Below are 12,812 nucleotides of genomic sequence, written 5' to 3'. Positions count from 1 at the left end.
GCGCTACAGCAAATCAGGTCTTATTTTCTATCACAGGGGTTACCGCCAGGTTAGCGCAGGAGCCCTTACCGCCACATGGCAAGTGCGAAGTTAACGCACAGCCATTTCTTTTTTCAGTCTTTTCATGCGCTACAGTAAAAGGGGCCCTGTTGCTAGCACCTGGCCCCTTTTACCGCAGCTTATTAAAAGGTCCCCTTAGTGCGCATTATTACTGAAAAGCTATTTGCTGTAACCAAATGAAATATAATGATACAAATGAAAAACAGAATAAAATGAAATTGTATTAAAAACAAAGCAACGTGAATGAAAACAAAAAACTTTAACTACATGCATGCCTCCTAATATGCATAAGAGAACCTCTAGCTTTGATAAAGACGCTGATCATTGATAATGAATGTTTATTCAATCGCCAGATAGACAGAAAACCTCCAGTATAAATGCTAGAAAGATTCCCATCTAAGATGCAGCTCATTCACAAATCACTCCTATCAGTATAAAGCATAGTGTTCTCCATGATCAAAAGCACTTCTCAAATACAAAACAAACATAGAGTCAACCTCTATTATAGATTTCTTTTTTACTAGAAAGAACTTCACAGTAATGCTGTCTCACAATTTGGGCACTTCATCTCACAAAGCTGAAGTTCGATTGCTTGCTCGTTCTTATTATGTAATGTCATAATGCCCTGTAATTAAGAATTAATGTATAGATGGAGACCTCAAGAAATGACCCTGTTGGCCAATAGCAAGAGAGATAATCTTTGCTGACTATATTCCAATGGTGAGAAGACACTTAAAGGTGTCCAGAACGTGGGGTTTGGCATCATGCCTAGCACTGCTCCCAGCTGTCTTCACTGCACTCCTAGCTCAGTCATGCAGTTTGAGTGGCATTAATTAGTGATTTCTCTAAACAGCATTTTATTTCCTAAGGTTCCAAGCAACAAATAAAAAGATTTTTATACCTATAATAAAATAGTGAGCATGGCATTCCAGAAGGTAGTCTGAGTAATTAATTATGTTAAACTAATTAGAATTGTGTGAACAGTGGCTTTGGACAGGACAGAGGCTGAAGCACCACTTATTACATCCAGAAAACTTATTTTTTTTTTTCTACGCTGCACTTTCCCACTCATGGTAGGCTCAATGCGGCTTACATGGGGCAACGGAGGGATAAGTGACTTGCCCAGAGTCACAAGGTGCTGTCTGTGCCTGAAGTGGGAATCAAACTCAGTTCCTCAGGACCAAAGTCCACCACCCTAACCACTAGGCCACTCAGCAATGAACGGTGACCTGTACCTGTAAAGTCTGAGAAGAAGGTTCATGAGAGATATAGCACGTTTTCTCTAGTTAAATGAGTGAGGTATTTTTCTCTGTTCAGATTTAATAGAAAAGACTCAGTAATGGACTGAGACCTGGTGGCTTCTTTTCTTCTTGCAAAAATGTTTAATACATTTTGAACAAGTTTTTTTTTTTTTAATAATGCTAGAAAATGAACATTTTCCAGTCCCTGTTATCCAGAGAAATAGCTTTGATTTGCAAAATTAATGTAAATTAAGATATTTTGTTGGTATGTTCTGTTGTAAATAAGCAAATAGTAACTTCCAGAATGTACACAGTCCATTTTAACACTTTTTGAAAATGTACACTCCCTGGGTATTAAAAAAAAATAAGACTGCAGAGAATCCGTTACACTTTAAGATATATTAAATTACAGAAGTTGACCTTTTTATTTCTCAGAATCTGTCAATTGTGTGCAGTCATGTACAGTTACAGAAATTGTTGTGTAAGTCTGTCTTTTATAAAGTTAATAAAACCTTCTTTAAAATACTTATTAGGAGGCCAGTGCAAAGCTTCATATCAATGTGTTCAGCTTTCTTGGAGAGAACACTGATCCCTGTCAGCAAATGATAAACTCAAAAAAATATATTCATAGCAAATGTTAAAACCTGAATCTGCAGTAAGTGTTACAATGAGGCAATGCACCTCCACCAGAGGGGTGGAGCTTCAGGCAAACTGTGCCCTCCTCCATACTCTGTAAGGCCCAATCTGCTATTCATCATTTCTTGGCATATGTATTATTTTCTATCATGATCTAATAAATCTTTCCAGATCACATGGTCTTGCTTCAGAGCACATGAGGAAGGGGCCCATCTGGTCTTTAAAGCTCAAGGTCTTTGGATCATTCTTATGTTTCTATCATAGCTAACAAAGATTTTAATTTTCTGCAGGATCAGGAAGGTTACTATAAATTTGTCCACCGTGTGTGATGTGATGATATAGTGGTTGATCAATGGCTGTTGGTGGATATCTGTAGTTATTGGTGGATGATCTCTAGACCAGAGAGGATGAGTAGCTTAGATGTTAGAGCAGCAGGCTGAGAATCAGAGAAACCACGACTCAGAAACTGTTTAAGAAGGGGAAGAAAACGTTTACAGATATCTATTGGGAACAGCAGAGCTACAGGGCTGAGTCTAGACCAGCATAAAAAAGCAGTAATCCTGCCAATCTGACATCTCAAGGCCACACAAGAGGCAGCTTAAAATATTTTGGGAACTGTTGTGCACAGCAACAAGTATGTACCATATGGAGTATGACGCAAAGGTACTACACTTTGAGAACCCTTGGAAGTTCCCAGAGGATCTTAATTTTTATATTATAGCCCTTATAGGAAAAAAAGGTTTGTGCTGGGGAAGCACTGATCAAGGACCGTTGAATATCCACTTGTATGCTCTTCTTCAATTTTCCATCTAACATTCAGAGGTCTGTTGAGATCTCCCAGACAGAGTATGAACTATCATTTATTTATACTAATAAGAAACTCCCCTCCCCAAGAAACTACTAAGTTTATCTATGAGTCTGGGGTCTAGGTCATTGGATACTGGGATGCCAACTTAGTGAACTATCCGCCTTATAATCGAAAGTGATGGGCGCCCATATTTCGACCCAAATAGGGAGATGGGCATCTTTCTCCCGTGGGCGCCCAAATCGGTATAATCGAAAGCCGATTTTGGGCGTCTTCAACAGCACTCCGTCACAGAAACGGACAAAGTTGACGGGGGCGTGTTGGAGGCGTGGTGAACGCGAGACTGGGGCATGGTTATCGGCAGAGGAGAGATGGGCATCCTTAGCTGATAATAGAAACAGGAAGGGCATTTTTGACGAGAATTTGGTCCGCTTTATTTGTACCCTTTTTTTTCAGGTCCAAGTCCCAAAAAAGTGCTCCAACTGACCAGATGACCACTGGAGGGAATCGGGGATCACCTCCCCTGACTTCCCAAGTGGTCACTAACCCCCTCCCACCAAAAAACCCCTACTTTACAAACTTTTTTTGCCAGCCTGTATGCCAGCCTCAAATGCCGTACCCACCTCCATGACAGCAGAATGTGTTCTATCCTCTGACAGCCTTTCCCTGGTTCTGATGTGAGTCTTGGGTGAGTACGACACCTTTTCTGTTAAGGGCACTGCAGAGTCACATCAGCAATGCATTGTGGTGTGTGTAGGGTATTGGGCTCTTTGATTCCACTAGCTTTTGTTAAATGCTCACGTTGTTGGTAGTTGGTAGGCTCTACTCTCATGGTGCTTTTCCCTCTGCTTACTGGGTCAGAGTGTGCCCTGTTTTGAGGTAGTGGCCATTTTTTGTAAGACACTTTTAGATCCCTTTCATGTGTTAGCCACGTTACAGCACTTAGTTCTTACCTTGAATGTTGCTGAAAGAGGGCATTGTACACCATTCTGCCAGCTCGGACCTACTGCTAATCTCAGTACCAGCGAGACTCGTTGTCAGTGGGGCACAACCTCTGATCTACAGTTAACTGTGAGTAAGCGTGCTTATTCAAATAAAGGACGTTTTCAGCGAGATTAGTATTCAGGTGTGAACTGCTGTGCCAAGGTTATACACCAGCAACAAGTCCTGTCCCTGGAGCACTTTTAGTGGGTACTGCAGTGCACTTCAGGCAGGCAGACCCAGGCCCCCCCCCCACCCGTAACACTTGTGGTGGTAAATGGGAGGCCTCTAAAACCCACTGTACCCACATGTAGTTGCCCCCTTCACCCCTTAGAGCTATGGTAGTGTTGTACATTTGTCCCTCCCACGACCAAATGGCTTGGATTAGGACGTTTCTGAGCTGGGCATTTTTAGTTTCCATTATCGCCAAAAAAAAAAAACACGCCCATCTCAGAAGGGACCAAATCCATGGCATTTGGTCCGTCCAAACCGTATTTTTGAAATGAAAGATGGACGCCCATCTTTTTCGATAATACAGTCTGTCCCTCCTCTTCACATACCCGTTTTCGGACATAGACGCCCATGGAGATGGACGTTCGCTTTCGATTATGCCCCTCCACATATATGGAATATCAGTTCCAACTTCCAGAGCAATGTATAACCCTTTCACAATGAGGCTAGTATAGCTGTGAGCAGTCTTCAACATCACTAGAAATAGAGACCTTGACCTTGGTTTCATCCTGTGGATGCTGCAGGATCTATATGGATCCCCTGCCTAAAAAGGGATGGGTCAAGCCCAGGAAGCCAATGTAGGTTCTGAAAGAGAAATATCTTTGACCAATATTTGAGAAATTGTTTCTGGAACTCTGAAAATGTTGCATGGTGCTGTTTTACAGCTATGCATTTCTTCTCAAGAAAATGTGTCTAAGTTTGCAGACCAGAAGAGCAGGTAGATAATCAACTAACATGATGAGGGTCAACAGATTAGTGTGACTTATATTCCAAATTAATTAGCAATTCATGACAAACTGGAGCTCTTAGAGAATTCCATAAGAACCAGGAAGTTGAAATTGTTGAATGGAGAAGGGTAGTTAGTGGGGTTCCCTAGGGGTCTGTGCTGGGACCGCTGCTTTTTAACATATTTATAAATAACCTAGAGATGGCAGTAACTAGTGAGGTAATTAAATTTGCTGATGACACAAAGTTATTCAAAGTTGTTAAATCGCGGAAGAATTGTGAAAAATTACAAGAGGACCTTACGAGACTGGGAGACAGGGCGTCTAAATGGCAGATGACATTTAATGTGAGCAAGTGCAAAGTGATGATTGTGGGAAAGAGGAACTCGAATTATAGCTATGCCATGCAAGGTTCCACATTAGGAGTCATGGACCAAGAAAGGAATCTAGGTGTTGTCGTTGATGATACGTTGAAACCTTCTGCTCAGTGTGCTGCTGCAGCTAAGAAAGCAAATAGAATATTAGTTATTATTAGCAAAGGAATGGAAAACAAAAATGAGGATGTTATAATGCCTTTGTATCGCTCCATGATGCGACCGAATCGCGAATATTGTGTTCAATTCTGGTCGCTGCATCTCAAAAAAGATATAGTGGAATTAGAAAAGGTGCAGAGAAGGGCGATGAAAATGATAAAGGGGATGGGACGACTTCCCTATAAGGAAAGGCTAACGTGGCTAGGGCTCTTCAGCTTGGAGAAAAGGTGGCTGAGGGGAGATATGACAGAGGTCTATAAAATAATGAGTGGAATTGAACGGGTAGATGTGAAGCATCTGTTTACGCTTTCCAAAAATACTGGGACTAGGGGGATGCGATGAAGCTACAATGTAGTACATTTAAAATGAATCGGAAAAAATGTTTCTTCACTCAACGTGTAATTAAACTCTGGAATTCATTGCCGGAGAATGTGGTAAAGGCGGTTAGCTTAGTGGAGTTTAAAAAAGGTTTGGACGGCTTCCCAAAGGAAAAGTCCATAGACCATTATTAAATGGACTTGGGGAAAATCCACTATTTCTGGGATAAGCAGTATAAAATGTTTTGTACTTTTTTGGGATCTTGCCAGGTATTTGTGATGTGGATTGGCCACTGTTGGAAACAGGATGCTGGGCTTGATGGACCTTTGGTCTTTCCCAGTATGGCAATACTTACCGTATTTTTCGGACTATAAGACGCACCGGACCATAAGATGCACCTAGGTGCTCCGGTGCGTCTTGTCCGAGTTCGGGATCGCCCTCCCCTACTCACGTCAACGATGTTCCCTGGTGGTCTAGTGATGTCGGCGCTGCTCTCCGTCCTCCTCCGTCCTCCTGTATGCTGCCTGACGGTCTCGGCGATATTCAAAATGGCCACCGAGAGTCTCGGCGGCCATTTTGAATCTCGCCGAGACCGTCAGGCAGCATACAGGAGGACGGAGGAGGACGGAGAGCAGCGCGCTGGGCAGGAAAGAGGGGGCTCTTTCCTGCCCCGACGTCACTAGACCACCAGGGAACATCGCTGACGTGAGTAGGGGAGGGCGATCCCGAACTCGGGGGAGGGCGATCCGGAATCGCTACCTTCGGACTATAAGACGCACCCCCCATTTTCCTCCCAAATTTTGGGGGAAAAAAGTGCGTCTTATAGTCCGAAAAATACGGTATGTATTTATGAATTATCCTATTTTTCATTTGATTTCACCTCTTGAATTATTCAAGTTATGTGTTGAAAGTTATTTCGAAATTATCACAGAGAGATTCTCTATCTATGGCTAAGATTTGGTATTTGCCAAGTGTGGCTTGGGATGAGGTCTCTGAAATCCAGACTACTTGGGGGGGGTGGGGTGGGCGGGTATGAGGGGGCTGTGTCCTCGGACAGTCTGGAGTTAACAGCTTTTATAGAAATATCTCAGGAAAAGGCCAAATCCCATTTCATACTGTTGGTTTCTTTGGTTTCAGAGCACAGCAAAAATTTGCTGTCCAAAAATTAGTATAGAAATACGATTCACTGTTTAGGGGCAAGAAGGTCAGAATGTTTCCAGATGTGATATGGATGACCCAACATCAGGAGAAAGATTTCCTTCAAGCCCTGACCCTGGGGCCTTGCATTGTCAGTTCCTTTTTTTCTTAAATGCTAGGGGTGTTCACAACAACAACAACAAAAGCAACATTTTGTACTCATTTGAATGATTTTTCCCTGATGATCAGGCATTTTTTAATGTTCATTTGACATTTGTTATTTTTACACATGCATTGTCTGCACTCAAACACTTAACATTGCATATATTTGATTGTACACACGTTAGTTCTAAGGTAAAAACCCACACAAGTAATTTGTGTGTACTTTACATTTTTAGGTGCCCGATCAAACTTAATGCACACTCTTGACTGCACACCTCTATCAAGTTCTCGTGCTTGGTTAGCCATGACGGAGGCAAATATATACCTTCTTGGACCCCTTACGGTTGGCGAATTTTCTGAGAAATATACCCTTTTACTATAGTGCAGTAAGTTTTTTGCACTTACAGCACTTCAACAGCCATAATTAACATGCGGTAAGTGCAAAGGCTGTGTGAAAATTGTTAGGGGCATGCCCAGCCATGTCTTCTGCAGTTTCTGCACCGAAATGTTCTTTATCGCATGGTAAGGCTATTTGTATTTAATTTGGATGCACTTACCATCCCCTCTTGAGGCAGTAAGAGCTTGGTGCATGGTAAGTAATGTATGCTAATGGCAGGCTGCAGCCCATACCCACTCCCTGCCCATAACCCATCCCCAACACAATACGTAGTTGCATGAATTAGTATGCACTATGTCACTGCAGTAAAAGTTACTGTGCTTATTGCACTTTAGTAAAAAGACACCAGAGTCTATTTTAAGTTTATAATTCTTCATGATGGACAAATGGGTTCATAATAGACATTTACAGATAGTTGATTGAAGGAATGTTAAATATTTGGACTGCTTTGCACTTATTGCTTTATTCACCAGAAATCTTTTCCATGATAGAGAGTATTCAGTGGGCCTCTTTTTTATTTTATCTTTCTTTTCTGCTGCTATGTTTCCCTTTTGAATTACTGCTAAAGTCATGCTGTTTGCTTAGTCTTTATGCTAATATAATGCAAAATTCAGTATAAATAAATAAACCATCCATCCTGCTGACGCCTCTTGTATCCTTGAGCAAGTCACTTCACCTTCTGCTACCCTAAGTATAAACTTACAGACTCAGTAAAACTACATGAAAAATTACATTTGAATTAATGTTTTTCTTCATTTCTTATGTAAGAAGATGAATATATGCAAAATTCAGCCAAGTAAAACTTCATGCTAAAATAGAAGTAAAAAGATTACACAAAAGAAGAAGAAAGTCAATTTAGCTTTACATTAATGGACATTAATGTCACTTCTAGCTTTACACCTCATTTTTAAATATAGACAGGGCCGCAGAGAGGGAGGAGCGTTGGGGGGGGGGGGGGAGATTCCCCTGGGCCCAGCCTCCAAGGGAGGCCCGATGTCAGGGTCTGTCTCTCTCCTGCTCCTGACGGGACCCGAGTGATCATGTTAACTCAATTACCCGGGTCCCGACAGGAGCAGGAGAAAGACATGTGCTGGGCTCCCCTTAGAGGCCAGGGAGGAGCAGATAGGATTCAAAATGGTATTCGGGACCCCAGGTTTGGCAGTTCTCCACCGCATTGCCTGCACTGCTCAGTGCTTCCCCTCACATCGCATGTGCTCAGTTTTGATGGAATTGAGAGGTTTTGGAACATTGGGAAGTTTGGACACTCAGTTTGGATCATGTAGGAGATACCTCTGAATAGGAACTATTGCACCAGAAGATGCATCTTGAGTAAGATAATGATTGCAGGAGATTTCAATCACCCCAGAATTGATTGAGTAAATGTCTCATCAGGGCATGCTAAACAGGTAAAGTTTCTAGATGTCAGAAATCACTACTTCATAGAACAGCTGAACCAGGAACTACATTTGAGCTACTTATCACTATAATGCAGGGCTTGGTACAAGGGATAATGATGGAGCCACTTAGAAATAGTGCTCAGAATGCAATCAAATTTGATTTAATCTGTGGAAGAAAGTTATTAAGGAAAATTACTGCAGTAGCATTTAGTTTTAAAAATGAAGACTGATAAATTAGGAAATTAATAGAGGTATGCAGGTAGAAAATTTTCATGTCAACTTACAGTTAGTGCAGTGGCCTGAGAACTATGGGAACTAGGTTCAATTTCCGCTGCAGCTTCTTGTGACTCACGGCAAGCTACTTAGGGTCCTGTTTACTAACACATGCTGGTGTTTTTAGCATTAGCGCATGCTAATTTTTAGCACATAGTAAAAACGCTAGTGCGCCTATAGCACGGCTTGGTAAACAGGGCCCTGAACTCTCCATTGCCCCTGCTACAAATAAGTACATGTACATAAAAGCACTGTTCTTTAAGTTGTACAAGTTAGACACGGTTTATAAAATAGCGCTTTAGGTGTGGCCATTTGTACCAACGGAAACATGGTACAAATATATGTGCCTACATTAGGCACATATCCCTGTTATTCTATAACAACATGTGTTAATTTTAGGAATGTCTCTGTTCCGAACATGACCGTCCCATTACTGTGCCCCCTTTTTCAATTAAATAACAAGCCAATTACTGTAGAATTGATAAGTGTCTTTTTAACAAGCAATTATTGGCTCTAGTTAAATTTAAATGAACTTTACATGTGTAAATTTAGGCACAAGATCCACCTAAACTTCATGCGTAGATCCCGTGACTAAATTCACACACATATAGTTCAATGAAATTTAATTAGTGTCAATAATTGCTTGTTAAAAAAGCCTTTATTCACACTAAATGGCTTGTTATTTAATGAAATTGTGCGTACAAATTAGGCACATGCCCAAATTTGCACACGCAAATTTTTGGTGACTTTCATAGAATTAGGGGGAATATGTAAACCATTTTGATTATAACCACAGAAGGCAGTATATCAGATCCCACCCTTTCCCTTTAAAAATATTATGTTTTATTTTGTTTCATATCACTCTGTTTTTGCGTGTATTATTCTGCTTTGTTTGACAATAGCATGCGCTATTTTGGAAGAGCATCCACCACCACTGAGTAGCATGTGTTATCTGGCAATAGAACACTAAAATAAATAATTCACACTATTACAAAATTGAATGAAATAATACAAAAATGCACAACTCTAGAAATGAAAAAAAAAAAAAGGTTAAAAGTTTGCATGAGGCCTGGATAATCTTTAAAAATACCATCTTGGAACACAGACCAAAAAGTCGCAACAGGTAGGCCTGGGTGGTAGGAGCCCACCCAGTTTCACCCAGTCGTGACACCCAGCCAGTTGAAGAGTCCTCTCTAATTGGAGCTCCCCGAGCAGTCTCAACCCCCAGCAGTCAGCTGATGCTGGCTCTGCCCCCCCCCCCCCAACTCTTGCACATGCTCAGTTCAATTGGCACCACCACACATGCATACATGGGGATGCTGATTGAACTAAGCATGCATTGGGGGAGGGGGTCAGTTCCGGTGTTGACAGCTAGACACATGCTGGTGGCTGGCATGGGTATTAGACTTCTTAGGCCTCGGTGGACTCCAGAAGATTTTTCAGCTGGCAGGGCTTGGAGATCCCCGCCAGTCAAGGTATTTATCGTTACAGGAGGGGGGGGGGGGGTGGACAGAGAGGAAATGCATGGGTCATGCCCACCCAGTCCACCCCCCAGGCCCACCCAAAAATTTAGGTCTGGCTATGCTAGTGGCTTTCACTAAACTGTGGTAAAATGTGTAGTTACTGCAACTTAATGTGGGAATACAACATGCAGTAGCTGCAAATTTTACATTTCAACCAGTCAGGGTGAAACCAGCATTTTTGATTGCTAGTCCTGCGTTAAAGTGGCAATTAGCACACGGTATATAGCCACAGTTAATGCGAAAACACTTACTGCTTCCTATTTAAGAGTTAGCACACAGTATGAGAAACATACTACCTGGCTAAGGTTTCCATGCCCACTTTCCACCTATGTCTGTAATTCTGTAATGCTCGATGTAACGTGCTAAAACAAGTAAACTACCATAAACCCCTTAATGCTGTCACACAGTAGCCTGTTTCCACAGGATAAGTAGCCTAGTAGTTACAGCATCAGTCTTAACATCCAGAGGTGGCTGGTTCAGATCCTGCTGCTCTTTGTGATCTTAGGCAAGTCACTGTTTACTAAGCAGTGTTATAGGCATGTTAACATTTTTAATGCGCGTTAATCATGTACATGCCTACAATATCCCTATAGGTGCCTACATGGTTATTTTGGTTTTAATGGTTTCTTTCACCTCATCATTTGACCAAGCTGACAGTCCTTTCATCTCCTTTCAACCTTTTTGGTGCATGGAAGGGACTTAGGGGCCCTTTACTAAAGTGTGTTAAGCACTAGATTCAGTAAATGAATATATATGAATTCCTTTCTCAGTTTTCTATATTACCTTTCCGAATAAGGCTACAAAGAGGGGCATAATTGAACGGGGCACCCACGTTTTCCTGAGGGCTTCCTCGCAGGACGTCCCGGCAAAGGGGCGGGGAATCCCGTATTATCGAAACAAGATGGTTATCCCTAGAGATGGTCATCCTCGATTTTCGGCAATAATGGAAACAACCAAATCCAAGCCATTTGCTCGTGGGAGGAGCCAGCATTCGTAGTGCACTGGTCCACCTCACATGCCAGGACACCAACCAGGCACCCTAGGGGCACTGCAGTGGACTTCAGAAAAAGCTCTCAGGTGCATAGCTCCCTTACCTTATGTGCTGAGCCCCCTGAACCCACCCAAAACCCACTCCTCACAACTGTACACCACTACCATAGCCCTTAGGGTTAAAGGGGGGCACCTAGATGTGGGTACAGTGGGTTTATGGCGGGTTTTGGAGGGCTCACATTTACCACCACAAGTTTAACAGGTAGGGTGGGGGGTGGGCCTGGGTCCGCCTGCCTGAAGTGCACTGCAGTACCCACTAAAACTGCTCCAGGGACCTGCATAGTGCTGTCATGGAGCTGGGTATGATATTTGAGGCTGGCATAGAGGCTGGAAAAATATTTTAAATTTTTTTTTAGGGTGGGAGGGGGTTAGTGACCACTGGGGGAGTAGGGGGAGACCATCCCTGATTTCCTCCGGTGGTCATCTGGTCATTTAGGGCATATTTTTGTGGCTTGGTTGTAAAAAAAAAGGACCAAGTAAAGTCGGCCAAGTGTTCATCAGGGACGCCCTTCTTTTTTCCATTATCGGCCGAGGACGCCCATGTGTTAAGCATGCCCAGTCCCGCCTTCGCTATGCTTCCGACACGCCCCCACGAACTTTGGTCATCCCCGCGACGGAAAGCAGTTCAGGACGCCCAAAATCGGCTTTCGATTATGCCGATTTAGATGACCCTGGGAGGACGCCTATCTCCCGATTTGTGTAGAGAGATGGGCGCCCTTCTCTTTTGAAAATAAGCCTGAAAGTGGTTTATTGAAATTTAAAATACATAAAACAGATTTAAAAATTTGGTTCCCTGAGCTACTGTCTTACTGACTTGTTCCTTAAGCCAACCCAGGGAATTTGATGCCAGAAGTATTATGCTGACATTGTATTAAATCTATGTTATTTGAATGTTTTTACATGCTGTTATGGTATTGTTTGTATTGCATTGATATATCATATTTCTGTTACATGATTGTTCTACTATATTGATAAAGTTATATTTCTGATACTGTATCATGTTAGTTCTATTACTAGGTTTCAATTTTCCATTTTTAAGTTTACCCCATTGACAGTATTTATGTTTATATCTGGTCACTTTACTGTTTTTATGTTAAATTGGAGGTTTTATGTTAAATAGTACCTGCTGTATACCACCTTGAGTGAATCTCTTCATAAAGATGGTTAATAAATTCCAATAAATAAATAAATGGGCAAGAAAGTTAGCATAGCTGGGTGTGAAAACAGTTTAGATAAGTTTATGGAGGAAAAGTTCATATTTCCATAAACCATTATTACTCATATAGGACTGGATTCAGAAAATGGTGGTCAAAATTTAGTGCCCCCCCCCAAAAAAAAAAATC

At 42.0% G+C, this 12,812-nt stretch overlaps 1 protein-coding gene across 2 annotated transcripts in view; it reads right to left on the bottom strand.

The window, feature by feature from the left end:
• Positions 1–12,812, bottom strand: part of EPHA3 (EPH receptor A3) — a 356,754-nt gene that overhangs the window by 107,085 nt on the left and 236,857 nt on the right. The gene's annotated exons all lie outside the window — the stretch shown is intronic.

Source organism: Microcaecilia unicolor, chromosome 5 (genome assembly GCF_901765095.1).
Source record: "Microcaecilia unicolor chromosome 5, aMicUni1.1, whole genome shotgun sequence".
Taxonomy (NCBI): Eukaryota; Metazoa; Chordata; class Amphibia; order Gymnophiona; family Siphonopidae; genus Microcaecilia; species Microcaecilia unicolor.
Note: the sequence above shows the minus strand (reverse complement) of the source record. Positions and strands in the feature narration are given on the sequence as shown.